The 17,025-nt window shown below is 42.3% G+C and overlaps 1 protein-coding gene across 3 annotated transcripts in view; it reads right to left on the bottom strand.

The window, feature by feature from the left end:
* LITAF (lipopolysaccharide induced TNF factor) overlaps positions 1 to 17,025 on the bottom strand; it is a 139,721-nt gene that overhangs the window by 91,483 nt on the left and 31,213 nt on the right. The window contains exons 1-2 of one of the 3 annotated variants that reach the window (XM_074964632.1): positions 3,956 to 4,040; positions 2,338 to 2,412 (exon numbers count right to left, since the gene is read on the bottom strand). The exons of the other annotated variants lie outside the window; for them this stretch is intronic. The gene's annotated coding sequence lies outside the window, so the exon portion shown is untranslated. Of the gene's footprint in view, positions 1 to 2,337; positions 2,413 to 3,955; positions 4,041 to 17,025 lie in introns of those variants that run through there. 3 annotated transcript variants of the gene reach the window in all.

Below are 17,025 nucleotides of genomic sequence, written 5' to 3'. Positions count from 1 at the left end.
TGGAAAAGTAACATCACGTGCCCCATAACCTCAGCCATGCAGAACACAATACCATCCACAGCCTCAGAAGCAACTCTGACATCATAATCAAAAAGGCGACAAAGGAGGTGCTGTCGTCATCATGAATAGGTCGGAATATGAACAAGAGGCTGCTAGGCAGCTCTCCAACACCACTTTCTACAAGCCATTACCCTCGGATCCCACTGAGGGTTACCAAAAGAAACTACACTATCTGCTCAAGAAACTCCCTGAAAAAGAACAAGAACAAATCCACACAGACACACCCCTAGAACCCCCACCAGGGCTATTCTATCTGCTACCCAAGATCCATAAACCTGGAAATCCTGGACGCCCCATCATCTCAGGCATTGGCACCCTGACAGCAGGATTGTCTGGCTATGTAGACTCCCACCTCAGGCCATACGCTACCAGCACTCCCAGCTATCTTCGAGACACCACTGACTTCCTGAGGAAACTACAATCCATCCGTGATCCTCCTGAAAACACCATCCTAGCCACTATGGATGTAGAAGCCCTCTACACCAACATTCCATACAAAGATGGACTACAAGCCATCAGGAACAGTATTCCTGATAATGTCATGGCAAACCTGGTAGCTGAACTTTGTGACTTTGTCCTCACCCATAACTATTTCACATTTGGGGACAATGTATACCTTCAAGTCAGCAGCACTGCCATGGGTACCCCCATGGCCCCACAGTATGCCAACATTTTTATGGCTGACTTAGAACAACGCTTCGTCAGCTCTCGTCCCCTAATGCCCCTACTCTACTAGCGCTACATTGATGACATCTTCATCATCTGGACCCATGGAAAAGAAGCCCTTGAGGAAGTCCACCATGATTTCAACAATTTCCATCCCACCATCAGCCTCAGCCTGGACCAGTCCACATAAGAGATCCACTTCCTGGACACTATTGTGCTAATAAGCGATGGTCACATAAACACCACCCTATACCAGAAACCTACTGACCGCTATACTTACCTACATGCCTCCAGGTTCCATCCAGACCACACCACACGATCCATTGTCTACAGCCAAGCGCTAAGATGCAACTGCATTTGCTCCAACCCCTCAGACAGCGATAAACACCTATAAGATCTGTATCAAGCGTTCTTACAACTACAATACCCACCTGCTGAAGTGAAGAAACAGATTGACAGAGCCAGAAGAGTACCCAGAAGTTACCTACTACAGGACAGGCCCAACAAAGAAAATAACAGAACGCCACTAGCCATCACCTTCAGCCACCAACTAAAACCTCTCCAACGCATCATCAAGGATCTACAACCTATCCTGACGGACGACCCATCACTCTCATAGATCTTGGCAGACAGGCCAGTCCTTGCTTACAGACAGCCCCCAAACCTGAAGCAAATACTCACCAGCAACCACACACCACACAATAAAAACACTAACCCAGGAACCTATCCTTGCAACAAAGCCCGTTGCCAACTGTGTCCACATATCTATTCAGGGGACACCATCATAGGGCCTAATCACATCAGCCACACTATCAGAGGCTCGTTCACCTGCACATCTACCAATGTGATATAGGCCATCATGTGCCAGCAATGCCCCTCTGCCGTGTACATTGGCCAAACTGGACAGTCTCTACGTAAAAGAAGAAATGGACACAAATCAGACGTCAAGAATTATAACATTCAAAAACCAATCGGAGAACACTTCAATCTCTTTGGTCACTCGATTACAGACCTAAAAGTGGCAATTCTTCAACAAAAAAACTTCAGAAACAGATTCCAATGAGAGACTGCTAAATTGGAATTAATTTGCAAACTGGATACAATTAACTTAGGCTTGAATAAAGACTGGGAGTGGATGTGTCATTACACAAAGTAAAACTATGTCCCCTTGTTTATTTCCCCTCCTACTGTTCTTGTAAAGTGCTGGAAATGGCCCACCTTGATTATCACTACAAAAGGTCCCCCCCGTCCGTCCGTCCCCGCTCTCCTACCGGTAATAGCTCACCTTTCCTGATCACTCTTGTTGCAGTCTGTATGGTAACACCCATTGTTTCATGTTCTCTGTGTATATAAAATCTCCCCTCTATATTTTCCACTGTATGCATCCGATGAAGTGACCTGTAGCTCACGAAAGCTTATGCTCTAATAAATTTGTTAGTCTCTCAGGTGCCACAAGTACTCCTTTTCTTTTTACTTAACAGGCTTGCTACCTATTATAAGATCTTGTAAGGACCTGTACTTTCTACACCACATAGAAAATCATTATGAATCATCAGTAATATGAAAAGCTATCCTTTTAGTCAGTGAACCTGGTTGAAAAATATCACCTACCTCTAAATTTAGAGTGCTTTTGTCTCCCCTTTGACAACAGCTGTGCTCTCCATGTATTCGTATGCAGTGGCTTTCCTGCAGAGCAATGCATAATGTGACATAGATTTATACAATGATATAAGAACACAATATTTCAAATGGAAATAATCTAAACAATTAGAGGGGAAATGTTGCACTGCAGAATGGAAAGAGGAAGCTTTGCACACTGCAAACAAAAACAAATTCCTGTTGGGTCAGTGACTCCTCTGAATTCAAATAAGGTAGGCCAGTGAAGAGATGATCAGAATTGGATCCTTATTTTTCCAACAACTAGAATGATGACTTTTTTTTTATTTGTAGTTATTTTTCTTACCCCACATTCCTCATTTATTATTTATCAATGGCATTTCATTCCAGTTCATGACACCTGTGCCTAATAAATAAATACTGCAATAAACTGTATGCAACATTTTTCTGCTTTCTGTTCTCAAATAATATTCTACAGGCTAATCTCATCACAGCCATATCACCATTTCCTTCCAAGGAGTTACAATAGCAAATGGATTTGGTCCTATATGTTTAAGAATATAACCATGCTCCAGGGACACGATGCATGACACCCTACAAGGTGTGGACTGGCGACAGATCAGGGCAGGGATGGTACAGGTGTAATGAAAGGCACACAGTTTGACCCTCTGGAGAATGGAGACAACGCATAAGTAGAGAAAATGATAGTAAACTAAGCAATAAAAACATGGGTTTGCACTATTTCCAGAGAACATAGATTATCCTATACTCCAGTGCCAGATTTGCTGATTTTGTATGGATAACTGACATCCAGAGCCATGCCACTGTGCCTGTTTAATTGAACAAACCACAGAATTGAGTCATCCTAGTCAAAAAAGAAATGGAATTGGTGCTTCAGTGAGAGTTTACTGCCAATTACATTGTAACAGAATTCAATTTTTCCAGTTTTGTTGGTGACTCCAGAAGAGACATTGTCAGCATCTGTCAAGGCTGATTCCCCACTCTGGCACTTCGAGTGCAGAAGGTGGGGGACCTCAAAGACTTTAAAAATTAATACTTGCCACTCCAGGCTTGTAGTAAACTTGCAAGGTTACAGCTTTTCTCTGACCTTGGCTTGGTAAATGCTGCCACCACCCAAGTGAAAAACTGCCTCTTGCATATCCTGGAAAAAATTCACTTGGGAAGTTTTCCCTGAGGCCCCTCAGCTTTTACACACACACACACACCGGGGAAGCCGAGAAAGAAAACAAACAAGAGGAAAACCCAGATGTTGCCACCAGCTAATTGAAAAACATACGCACAACCTCTTAGGACACCAAAAATCCAATCCTGTTCTTAAAAAAAAAAAAGGTAAATTTTATTAAAAACAAAAGAAAGAAAATACATCTAGAACTTAGGCTTCTGCTAGATTTTAAATAGAGCAACTGAAAAGGGTTAAACACCAGGAATGGCTCCCTGGGGTCCAGCTTAACGTTACAAAAGAAAACAAAAATACCTGAGCTTAGCACAGAGGAATCCACAAGCCAAAATAAAGAAATAAACCTGATCGCGTCTATCTAAACATTCCCTGTCCCAATGAATCATTCTAGGTATGGAAGATGATTTTTCATACCTGGTCCAAACTTATTACAGCATTACTGCTGCCCCTGTCTCTTCAGCCCAGAGAGAACAACAGACAAAGGAAACGCTTTTGTTCCCCCAATTTTAAAAGTTCTAGCCTTCTCATTGGCTCTTTTGGTCAGGTGCCCACTCCCTTTCCTTTACCAAGAGACTTTTTAACCCATTACAGGTAAAGCAAGCAGAGAGCAGCCACCAAGAGGGACTTTATAGCTAACTGGCTGGCTGGGTGTCCATAAAAGGAAGCTACCCCTCCCTCCCTTCCTTTATCACAGCATCAAAAATAGGAAATAATAGCACAATGGTCTGTGGCAACCTGGCCATATAGCAGTTTCAGAGGATCTCCTTAAGCTCTTAAAGGTGGGAACTAAACAGTTTTTTTCTGGCATCCATCCATATACCTTTACTGGGAATTCTCCATCTCAATTACAAGGTTTATTGAACATGGTGGCATGCTTCTCCGGCTACTTTTTTGTATTCCTGCTATAGATCAGTGCTGGAGTAGGGTAGTGGAGTATATTTATAGGTCTTCTATTTGGTTTTACACCTTAGAGGTCAGATCCCCTGGGTTTTCGCAGTTCCTACTCAGCCCACTTGCTGGGTATTGAATGTCATCTAAGGTTGGCAAAAAAAATTTTGGTGTATTTCCACATTTTATCCCATTAAATTGTAAACTGTGCAGGGCAGGAACTATCTGCTACTTTGTGTTTGTACAGTGCCTTGCACAATGGGAACGCACTCTTTGTTGGCCCTTAAGCACTACTGTAAAAACATGTTAAATAGTAAAAATAATGTTGCATTACAAGGGATCTGTGATCTCACCAACCAGTGGCAGCAAAAAATAGATGTATTGGCTAGGAAATACAGTAGAAATACCAACTTTTCCACCATGCAGGACTGGTTACAGAGAGCTTCTCTTGTTAAATTCATGCATAACAGCTACACAGCACTGCAATATTTTGTCTCGGAAGCATGCACTGCATGCATTTCATGAGTCTGTGCAAAATACCAGACAGATCTCATCTCCATGAGGTTCCATACAGGTGTATACCCCTACATTATACCCAAATGAATGAAGCAATCAGATCATTCTTGTTCTCAAATACAAAAGCAGTAAACACCAGTGGCTGATTCACGGAAGGTATTACACTGTAAATCTGAGTAAACTGACCATGCACCCTGAGTTTGGAGCATCCATATTTTTCTATCAGATTTTTTTCTCCTGTCAGATATTTCACTGTAAAACTAAAAGCCTCCTTTACGTAGTCTTATTCTCAGCCTTCAGTAGATTGAATCATGGAATTTATTGGTGATTTCATGAAACATACTAAAAAAGTTTGAAAAAAAGGGGAAATGAAAGAAGTTTAGAGCATATCAGCTTGTCTGTTTGTTTTGTTATTTTATTTTTGGAGGGGGAAAGGAAAGGCTACATGCCATGGCACTTGGTGGACAGCAGTCTATATTTCCATCCACCCCCCTCAAATGTAATTAGCTAAAAGAAGATCTTCCCACCATCCACACCCAGTCCCTACTCGCTGGAGGAAATTAACAGTAAGCCTTTTGGAGTAAAGAGCAGAGTGATGAGAAGAGGATTAGAGGCAGAACTTTGGGGAGAGCAGAGAGCAGACGGACTAACGTCAGGCTCACAGAAATTCCATGTCACATTATTTCCCACCAACGTGCTTTTCATTTATGACCCGAAGCCCTTCTTTGTTCTACCAAATATAGCCAGCAAGCACCAGCTGTCATAAAATCATGTCGATACAATTATTAAACTGGCTGCTTTTTTAGTTTAGAGAAAATTACTCTGTGGCTTTTCATAGACCAGACTGAAGCCTTTCTAATGGAGTGCCCCATTGTTCACTTACATCACTTCTGTACAAAGTACTGTCATTATGGATTCATTGTTTATATCTTCACAATGTTTAATAGTAATGGCATGTCTCTGCTTAGATCTCACATTCAGTTCAAGTGCCTGTTTGGTTAAGGCTAACCATTAAAATTTCCTTCCACAGAGATGAATAACAATGACAGCTAACTAGCTTAGATTTTTATATAGCACCTGCCAGTGGATCTTAAGTAATGATACAATGCCAACTGAAATTAGTGGAGAGAGTCCCATTGACTTTGATAGGCACTGGATTGGGCCCTAAGCACTGGTTTCGACATATAAATCTCATCTTTTCTTCATCCAGAAAGTTTAAATGATATTTAAAACATTTCATATGTACATTATACTACAGACTTTGGGCTTTGTTACATTCTTTTATATAATTAGCTGCAAAAGTCATACAAGTCAGGTAGTTATCTTAAATTCTGCCTATACCCAGTATGTGGAAAAGTACGTAGTGATGTGGCAGGACCCTCCTGTTTTTCTGCATTGTACATTCAGTCTAGTTACATGATCACATACTCTTTCCAAAATAATACAATAATATCTTTATATGGACTAATATGAAGGAGGCCACTTGCCATAGTTCAAATTTGAATACATAATGTCTAATCAAATCTGCAGAATATATGGTACTTATATAAACATACACGGCATTTTCATATTTATTCTTTGCTTTATAAAAATAGCTCCTTAGCGATCAGTGGGTGAGAACAGATGTTAGCAGTAAATGAGTTAGCTAGGAAGTCTGTAAAAAGAAGAATTCTGTTCCAGTCTGGAAACATTTTCAGCTTGAGTGGGTCTTTTTCACTTTGAGTGACTCTTTCCACTTCACTTGTTGATGTAAATTCTGTTTAAAGTTTTGTAAAGTAAAACTACTCCTCTGTCAGATTCTGTAGCTAGACTACACTGGCTATTTTCTGCACATTTTCTAAGCCCTCCCTCACTCTATCTATAACCTGACAAAGACATTTTTTCTTAAAACCAGTCTTGGCAAACTGCAGAAAATTTAACAATTGTAGATTGAGAGATTCTACGGGTGAACGATTCCCAAGATCCAACTAAAAAAAGAAAAGGAGGACTTGTGGCACCTTAGAGACTAACAAATTTATTTGAGCATAAGCTTTCGTGAGCTACAGCTCACTTCAGCTGCTACTCTGAAACAAGATCCAACTGACATTGAAGACAGTTTAGTCCACCAGTACCCAAAAACATTTTCATGACACAAAACTGGAGTTTGAGGTAACAGGTAGGTCACATACATACTCCCACCTTCTCCCCTACTCAGCACATATATGGCTTTTCACAATCCATCATAATTTCTCACTGACTCGCTACTGTGTTAGGCCCTTCAGACCAGGCTTGGATCCTGCTTTCATCTGCCCATACAGATGGAACAAGCCCTTTAAAAAATCTCCAGCTCTGCAATGCATACTAGAACTAAAGCAACAGATTGACTGGGTGAAAAGTCGATACACTGCATCAACCTACTTCGCTTGCAAATTGTATGGAATAAGGACAAATCAGAGTTGTTACCGTAGGCTGCTAATGTTCCATGTTTCGCTGTCCCTAAACTACGTTATCACATTCATGACTGCAGCTGGCCTGCGTTATGATCTTCTTTGACAGATATTCAAACCAAAGCAGAGCTTACCCATGAATGTAGAATGATTACTGATCTCTAAAAAGCTCAGAGGAACAGTTTACAACACTACACACAGTATTTTGTATTACTGATTAAATGGTTCACTATGTAACTACCCAAGAACACCTGGAAATCATCCAGAGCAATTTTCTCTGCCCCATTGATTTCCTGATCAAGTGTCATCAGTAAATGTTTTGGAAGAGTTCCTACAGTGAATAATCTATCGCTCTAACACCTTCTTTATTTGCAGCAGGCCTTTGAAATTCAGCAGAGGGAAAGCACTTTGGCTCAAGAAATGCCTTTCCTCTGTCCATGAAAATTCCATTCAGGTTTGGCTGAGATATAAACAGAAAATAAAAGTCACCATTTCCTGCTGTAGCTTCTATTCCTCAGGAAAACTTTGGTAGCATGCCAAAATAACAGAAATAGCCCAAGCTACAGTTAGCCCAAAGCAGCTTCAGTCATGGGTGCTGCACCAGAAACCGACAGATTGGCTGTAGCCGTGGGGCATGGGAGGGAAATCAGTTGAGCTCCCTGTATGCAGCACATGGTCCTGGGGAGCCATCTATCCCCTGAGTGCACCACATGGGGCAAAACCTCCCCCAGCTTCTGGGGGGTGGGGAGTAGGGAGGGAGGGAAATTATGTGAACCAGATACTCCAGACAACCCCTGGGACCCAACACATGGCCAGGCATCCCACATCCTAGGATAACTGCCTTTTCCTGCTGCTAGCAAATGTATTTAGTCCTTTAGCTCCAAGTGGTAGAACGTATCAGAGGGGTAGCCTGTTAGTCTGGATCTGTAAAAGCAGCAACGAGTCCTGTGGCACCTTATAGACTAACAGACGTATTGGAGCATAAGCTTTCCTGGGTGAATACCCACTTCGTCGGATGCACGTGATGCAAGTGGTAGAAGCGTGTGCTGCAATGCTGAAGGTTTAGAGTTCAAACATAACTGATGTCTGAAGCTGGGGGTAATAGGGTCCTTTATAAGACAAAGCCTCTAATATTATCAGGACCATCCCAATATTAGGGGCTTTGTCTTGCATAGTACCCTGCCCCTGCCCTCCCCCACCATCCTGATTTTTCACACTTGCTATCTGGTCACCCTAGCTGGCACAGCTAAAGAGATAAAACAAAACAAAAATCATTTTAGGAAATTACATACAAAAACTAAAATGATTTACGTTGCAAAGACAAGCACTCAAATTAAGAAATACCAGATTTCATAGCTGCCTATTCAACTTTAATTCTGCCCTTTTGTATATATGCACTGACAGTTTTCAGTTATATCATCACATACTGTTTTCTTCCCACAGGACCCCTTCCTCATTCAGTGCACAGGATAGACATGTTTCAGAGTAACAGCCGTGTTAGTCTGTATTCGTAAAAAGAAAAAAGAAAAGGAGTACTTGTGGCACCTTAGAGACTAACCAGTTTATTTGAGCATGAGCTTTCGTGAGCTACAGCTCACTTCATCGGATGCATAGCATATCGTGGAAACTGCAGAAGACATTATATACACACAGAGACCATGAAACAAAACTTCCTCCCACCCCACTCTCCTGCTGGTAACAGCTTATCTAAAGTGATTATCAAGTAGGGCCATTTCCAGCACAAATCCAGGTTTTCTCACCCTTCCCCCCACACACACACACATACAAACTCACTCTCCTGCTGGTAATAGCCCATCCCTCTTTGAAACATCTCTTTATAATGCGCATGATAATCAAGGTGGGTCATTTCCAGCACTAATCCAGGTTTTCTCACCCCCCCCCACACACACACCCCTCCAAAAACCACACACACAAACTCACTCTCCTGCTGGCAATAGCTCATCTTACAATGTGCACAGCAATAATCCAAGTTTAACCAGAACGTCTTGGGGGGGGTTTGTAGGAAAAAAACAAGGGGAGATAGGCTACCTTGCATAATGACTTAGCCACTCCCAGTCTCTATTCAAGCCCAAATTAATAGTATCCAATTTGCAAATGAATTCCAATTCAGCAGTTTCTCGCTGGAGTCTGGATTTGAAGTTTTTTTGCTTTAAGATAGCGACCCTCATGTCTGTGATTGCGTGACCAGAGAGATTGAAGTGTTCTCCGACTGGTTTATGAATGTTATAATTCTTAACATCTGATTTGTGTCCATTTATTCTTTTACGTAGAGACTGTCCAGTTTGACCAATGTACATGGCAGAGGGGCATTGCTGGCACATGATGGCATATATCACATTGGTGGATGTGCAGGTGAACGAGCCTCTGATAGTGTGGCTGATGTTGTTAGGCCCTGTGATGGTGTCCCCTGAATAGATATGTGGGCACAGTTGGCAACGGGCTTTGTTGCAAGGATAGGTTCCTGGGTTAGTGGTTCTGTTGTGTGGTATGTGGTTGTTGGTGAGTATTCGCTTCAGGTTGGGGGGCTGTCTGTAGGCAAGGACTGGCCTTTCTCCCAAGATTTGTGAGAGTGTTGGGTCATCCTTCAGGATAGGTTGTAGATCCTTAATAATGCGTTGGAGGGGTTTTAGTTGGGGGCTGAAGGTGACGGCTAGTGGCGTTCTGTTATTTTCTTTGTTAGGCCTGTCCTGTAGTAGGTGACTTCTGGGAACTCTTCTGGCTCTATCAATCTGTTTCTTCACTTCCGCAGGTGGGTATTGTAGTTGTAAGAATGCTTGATAGAGATCTTGTAGGTGTTTGTCTCTGTCTGAGGGGTTGGAGCAAATGCGGTTGTATCGCAGAGCTTGGCTGTAGACGATGGATCGTGTGGTGTGGTCAGGGTGAAAGCTGGAGGCATGTAGGTAGGAATAGCGGTCAGTAGGTTTCCGGTATAGGGTGGTGTTGATGTGACCATCGTTTATTAGCACTGTAGTGTCCAGGAAGTGGATCTCTTGTGTGGACTGGACCATCTCTTGTCATCTCTTGTGTGGATAGACATGCAATACTACTGTAAACTTGGCATTTCCTAACTCAAGTGCTTGACTTTGCAATCTACATTTTCTTTTAACATAGATTACTGTACTTAATAGTATAGTCAGTTAAGGATGGTGATTGTTCTTTCTTTGATTACACATGGTCATAATGAATTCCAACCAGTGGGATACCAGTATTATTGAAAATGACCAGGGTGGAATACAACTTTGAATGACATCCAGTGGAAAGAACAAGGAGTCATTGCCCTGAAGAAAACATACCCAAACCTAAGTTCAAATAGGCTATGACTCAGGTCTCTGCCTATTCTGCTTATGAGAAGCTTCTGGAGCAATCAGAACTGTGTTTTCTCTGTTTGGAAACAAAACTGGGAAGACAGATGTCTTCTAATCCATCTACCCTAGCATTGCCAATTTTGCTACTGTTAAGGCATCAGTGATGAGTTAAGCAGACATTTGGTGCTGTTATTTGGCATGTTATCTAGATCTGCTTTTTCTTCTGAAAAAAGACCGGCTTTGAAAACAAGCAACATTCCAAATGTTGGAGTGGGATAGGCTGGAGCGAAAGCACACCTCAGCTTGAGGTCTTACCAACACAAGAAAGTTGCACAGCTTTAACTTCAGTTTAAAATCACACCTGATCTAATTCGCAAAAAGAAAAGGAGTACTTGTGGCACCTTAGAGACTAACCAATTTATTTGAGCATGAGCTTTCGTGAGCTACAGCTCACTTCATCGGATGCATACTGTGGAAACTGCAGAAGACATTATATACACAGAGACCATGAAACAATACCTCCTCCCACCCCACTCTCCTGCTGGTAATAGCTTATCTAAAGTGATCATCAAGTTGGGCCATTTCCAGCACAAATCCAGGTTTTCTCACCTTCCGCGCCCCCCCCCCCCGCCACAAACTCACTCTCTTGCTGGTAATAGCCCATCCAAAGTGACCATTCTCTTCACAATGTGTATGATAATCAAGGTGGGCCATTTCCTGCACAAATCCAGGTTCTCTCACCCCCTCACCCCCCTCCAAAAACCACACACACAAACTCACTCTCCTGCTGGTAATAGCCTATCCAAAGTGACCACTCTCCTTACAACGTGCATGAAAATCAAGGTGGGCCATTTCCAGCACAAATACAGGTTTTCTCACCCCCCCCTTCCCAAAAAAACACACACACACAAACTCACTCTCCTGCTGGTAATAGCTTATCCAAAGTGACCACTCTCCCTACAATGTGCATGATAATCAAGGTGGGCCATTTCAAGCACAAATCCAGGTTTTCTCACACCCACCCCCCCCACACACACAAACTCACTCTCCTGCTGGTAATAGCTCATCCAAAGTGACCACTCTCCCTACAATGTGCATGATAATCAAGGTGGGCCATTTCAAGCACAAATCTCAGTGTGAAGGTGTGCATTTCAGTTTAAGAATGGCTTAATTCAGTTCAGTTTAAACTGATTCCTATGGTAATAGTTTCAAAGTTGCCCAAGTCCCATTTTCAAAAGTGATTTGTTCTTAAGTGACTTGGGCAGCTTTGAAAATTTTACTTAGTCTAAGCTAAGCCAAAATAAGTGTCCACTCAATCTCTTGCACTGCTCTAAATATTTAAAATTACAAGTTAAACTAGTGCAACCAACCCACTTGAATTGTCATCTGGGGTACCTTACATAAATGGAACAGGAGGTTCTCTCTTCCAATTTTGTTCTTATGACAAATCATTGTAGCTCTCTTTTCATGAGTCTGGTCAGGCCATACCTCATTTACCGTGAAATTTCGACTAAAACCAAAAAATCAATTCCCCCAGAGTTTGGGGAGATGGTTCAGGACTGATATCTAGTGCTGCATGCAACACATGGGTCTGATGCTTTACATTCCTCCAAACGTCATAGATTCCTCATTCTGGAGGAGCAAAGCCCCTTCTGCTCATACACATAAAAACTTTATAAACACTTCTACCCTTCTAATTTTAGCAGCAGTTGTTCATACTGATCCAGGCTGAAATCTCACAATTTAAATCCTCCCGTTTTCTTCACCACAGATTCCCTTCTGTCACTGGCACCAGAACCAGGGCTGCCAGCGGGCCATGCCCCCCCACCTTATAACAAAAGAAACACATGCACTGTGGGAAAAACACAATCGTACGTTAAAGGCAAAGATGCACTCTGAGATCAGATCGGATGCATTCCTAAATATCCACTGCAATCCTAGATAATTGTGTAATCGTGTGATCAAAATTGCGTTAAATTTACATGTTTTGCTTAATAGATATCGTATTGCATTTATCTGCTACAGCCTGTTGATGGTGTTTGTTAGGTTTCCTAAAAATATATTTTTATTTACTTTATTTTATATGAAACATTAGAAAAAATCATTTTATATAGTAGCTCTTATCTGGGGACACATTTACCTCCCTTCAAAATTGTTTATTATTTATTTTTGACATATTGATACCTTTTTTCAAGGAGATTTACAATTTAGGGTTACAATTGTTAAAATATGCATTGTATATAAACAAGGATGATTTGATTGTAATGTTACAAAACTACAAGTTACAGTTCAATAATGAAGAGTGCAATATTAATAAATAGTGGAGTATATGCAGTAAATGCAAGTGAAGTACAATATATGAAGTGCAAAAATGAAATGCAGTCTTGATGTTTAGAACTAAAGTCTTGGGTTTTTTTGTTTGTTCATACTATAATTATACTTTAAATGTTATAACATGGCTACATTTTGTATTCCGGTTATTTATATTACAGTTGTACTCTGTGGGATATTTAAGTAGTATTTTAATTCCCCTGCCACTTTGGCCTTGGCCCCCTCCTGCTTCTGTAAAAGGTTCCAGGGCCCTTGCCCTCTCTCTCATTCTGATGTTATTTTCTGCAGTGATGATGGAAGCATTTCCTTCTCTTTTTTCTCTGCAGGTCTGTAGCCTGTCTCTTATTTAGTTGGCCTTTTAACATGTTTTTCTTTTTTACTTTCCTCACTGTTCTTTCATAGAGGTACAGTCTGGAGCCAGCAGATGTTCTTGTGTAGTACTGGAAAACAATGGGCTAAGAGTATTAACAAAATTCCTTCATTTATTGATGTCTTTGTAGTAATAATAGCATATGAAGTTCAAGAGTTTTCCCTCCCCTCCTTTGCGTAGTCTCATTCCTTCAATTAGAAGCCAGGGTTTGAACAATTTCTACATCACTTGAATACAGATGTGGGAACTAAGTGCCAAATTCTTCTTGGTTACATCAGTGTAAATCAGGAATAGCTCCACTAAAGTCAATGGGATCACTCCAGGCTTACAGCAGCATTGCAGAACAAAGTTTGGCCTCAAATCCTCTCTTCCTGCTCTCGCGTTCCCATGCTTTTATTCATAGCAACTTTATCATTCACAGCCCACCCCAAGAGTGTTGTAAAGTAGTCCTGGAATCTAACAACTACAAAGTGCCTGTTCTAACCTAGCTCGTAGGGTGGCTTGTTGTGTGAGCCTAAAAATGCCTCAGCCTTGTAAATGGCTTCTGCTAGAGTATTTATTCCATGAAAATGGAGGGCCATAGTACCCTCACTCTTGGATGCATAGGCAGGGCTCTCAGCTGAAGTCCATGTGAGCTGCTTACAAAAACAGAATCTAGCCCTGGAACTAAAACCTACAGTAAAGGCTGTATGACCCAGGCTAACAAGAGCAAGGCAATTCCAAATGAAGCCTGAAACAGCTGTTAAGTTACGTCCCTCCCTCCATGTCCCTTTCATCATTATGATAAGGACTGCAGGCAGGGGTGAAAGTAACTTAAAGGACTTACCAGTACACCGGAGTCCTGAGCAGGGGGTGGGGCCTCAACCAGAAGAGGGGGGGCCTTTAAATCCCCGGGCCCTTTAAATCAAGATTTAAAGGGCCCAGGGCTCCAGTTGCGGTGGCAGCTGGGAGCCCTGGGCCCTTTAAATCACCCTCAGAGCTACCAGCTGCAGAGACGGCTGGGAGGCTTGGGGGTGATTTAAAGGACCTGGAGCTCCGGCTGCCTCTATCACAGCGGAGCCCCGGGCCCTTTAAATCGCTGACAGAGCCCCGGGGGCTCTCGGCTGCCACTGCTACCCCAGGGCTTAGGGCTCTGGCAGCGATTTAAAGGGCCCGGGGCTCCCCGCAGCGGCCGGAGCCTGGGCCCTTTAAATTACCGTCCGAGCCGCCTCTGCCAACCAGGGGCTCTGGAAGTGAGGCTCTGGTGGCTATTTAAAGGGCCCCAGGCCCTTTAAATCGCTGGCCTGGGGAAGCCAGTCCGGTACGGCATACCAGCTCTTGGCGGTATGCCATACCGGACCGTACTGGCTTACTTTCACCTCTGATTGCAGGAGTATGGTATCAGTGCAGACTGCAGCAACTGTATAGCCTATGATCACCGGAGCAGGGAGGACAGACTGTCAGGGAATTAAGCACTGAACATGAGGTATAATTTCATATCCTTGTCATAGTTGGCTTGTGCCACCTTCTTATGGCTACTTAACTGACTGAACTGCATTTTCATTAAATAGCGTTAGTTGCAAAAAAAAACTAGCATATGAGATCTGACAAACCATAAAAACCTATCAATTTCTCTGATTTTTAAATACATTTTTGCTGATTGAATTGACTCACTGATTTGTTTTAATATGTATCTAGTCCATTCTTCAAATCTATTGCCTTCCCCCAAACAGTTCTATTTGAGTGAATTGAAACAGTGATTCGAGATTAAAGCCAGACTGACTCCAGTTGTATGGAGTGTCGATTGCGTAGCAGGTGCCACCTAAATAGGGAGCACAGAAGGTGCTTTTGGTGGATTGAGTGTGGCGTAATATCAGTAACCCTAGACAGTTGTGTTGCAGCAGGCTATCCCCCTTTGTATTTTGAGATGTTAGTGCATGATGTGACCACCGTGTAGCCAAGCAGAGTAGAACATTCGGGCTCCTTTTGTGTGTCCTTTACTTCCATTCCAGTTGACTATGATGAATCAGATCAATCTAGAGAGCCAGCTCCCCTCCACTTCTCTGGCAGCATAACCTTAAACAGGTGGCAGTGGCGGATTCCCTTTGCACAGCGGAATTGGGCCACCACTGTGACTCCTATGCTACCTTCACCCCACTCAGCCTGTGATGTAGCTGTGTATCTGGGGGGGGAAGGGGCTGGCATGGCCAAGATGTCTATACCCCAGTGATCCCTAGTTGCTGGAATGGCCCTGGCTGGCTCCATGGGCAACCAGGTGAAAAGCAGAGCAGCCCTGAGGCTGGCCTACTTTACACTGGGGCTGGGCCAGCAGCTAGATGGCCCCTGAATCATGTGAGATGTAAAGTGGCTTAAAGCCACCTTTGCAAAGATCCCTTCTGAACTCCAACAAGTGCAGCACGGAGGTGGACCCCGAGATGTGGGCGAATATCCTCACTAATCACCCTCTCCCTTTGCTCTTTTGCCTATTCCTTCACTTAACTCTGTACCCTAGTGTTTGGAGGCTAAATCAGGAGAGCTAACTATGCAGCTAGTCTGTCATTCCAGTATTCTCACACAGTGTTCCCAAAATCATTCACCTCCAATCCAGACTTTAAAAATGTTGTTCTCCTTTTCCAAAGTGAAATACACTAATGTTACTGGAAGTCTGACTGTCTGAGTATTTTTTGTCATTACATATAAAGACATGATAATAGAACCTCCAGCAAAACCTGATGCCAAAAACATCTTTGCAAGTCTCCTTAAGGGTAAGCTCCTTAGGGAAGGGGCTGTTTTTTAGTTCTGCATTTGTGCAGCACCTAGCACAATTGGGTGTTGGTCCATGACTAAGGCTCCTAGGCATTATGGTAATACAAATAATAAATAAGGGCAGGAGTTGGGGGAGACGAGAACTAGATCTCAATTTCACTCTCTTACCTGCACTACAGGCCTGAAAAGGTTAAAGAGTAGCAGGATTCAGCATTGATTCAAATGTTTTTTTTAATTCAATTATTTGTACAGAAATTTAATTATTTGTACAGAAATTACTTAGCTTTGCAAAAACAGAGCCAGAAAAAAAAAACAGTTGTGACTAAAGGAAACAGACATAATGGAGTAAAAGCATCACCATACAGAGGTGTGGAAAATGATCTGATATTGTAATGTTAAGTGAGGTTTATTCACAAAAGATCAAAATATCTTATGCTTGCCAACCACAATCTCATTCCTAACTGATACAATAAACTAGGAATTGTGTAAATTGTGCATCTCAGAAGTGTTTACCAGTCCACAGCAACACTGCTTAACACTTGCAGAATTTCACCCCAGACTTGGCTGCATTTCAGCGATGGGTGAAATGCTTTCTGTTGTCTGGCGAGCCTTTGGAATTGAAGGGCAATATATAAATGTAAGTCATTATCCTTGTTAATGGCTTTGCTATTCATTAAATCTCACATCACATCCACTGTGTTTAATTCCCCTAACAGCCATTAGATTCTTTGGCAGCAAGAAAGCATGAAGAAAGGGGACAGAGCTACAAAGCAGGAGACCGCAAAGAACCGGGACAAATGTCAAGAACACTTCAGCAATTTGAAGCTAAGCAAAGAACTGTAATGCAACAAAATGGTTTTAAACTCCTCCCCCACTTCCTAA

This window comes from Natator depressus, chromosome 10, assembly GCF_965152275.1.
Source record: "Natator depressus isolate rNatDep1 chromosome 10, rNatDep2.hap1, whole genome shotgun sequence".
NCBI classification, from domain to species: domain Eukaryota; kingdom Metazoa; phylum Chordata; order Testudines; family Cheloniidae; genus Natator; species Natator depressus.
This window is presented reverse-complemented; position numbering and strand designations above follow the sequence as displayed.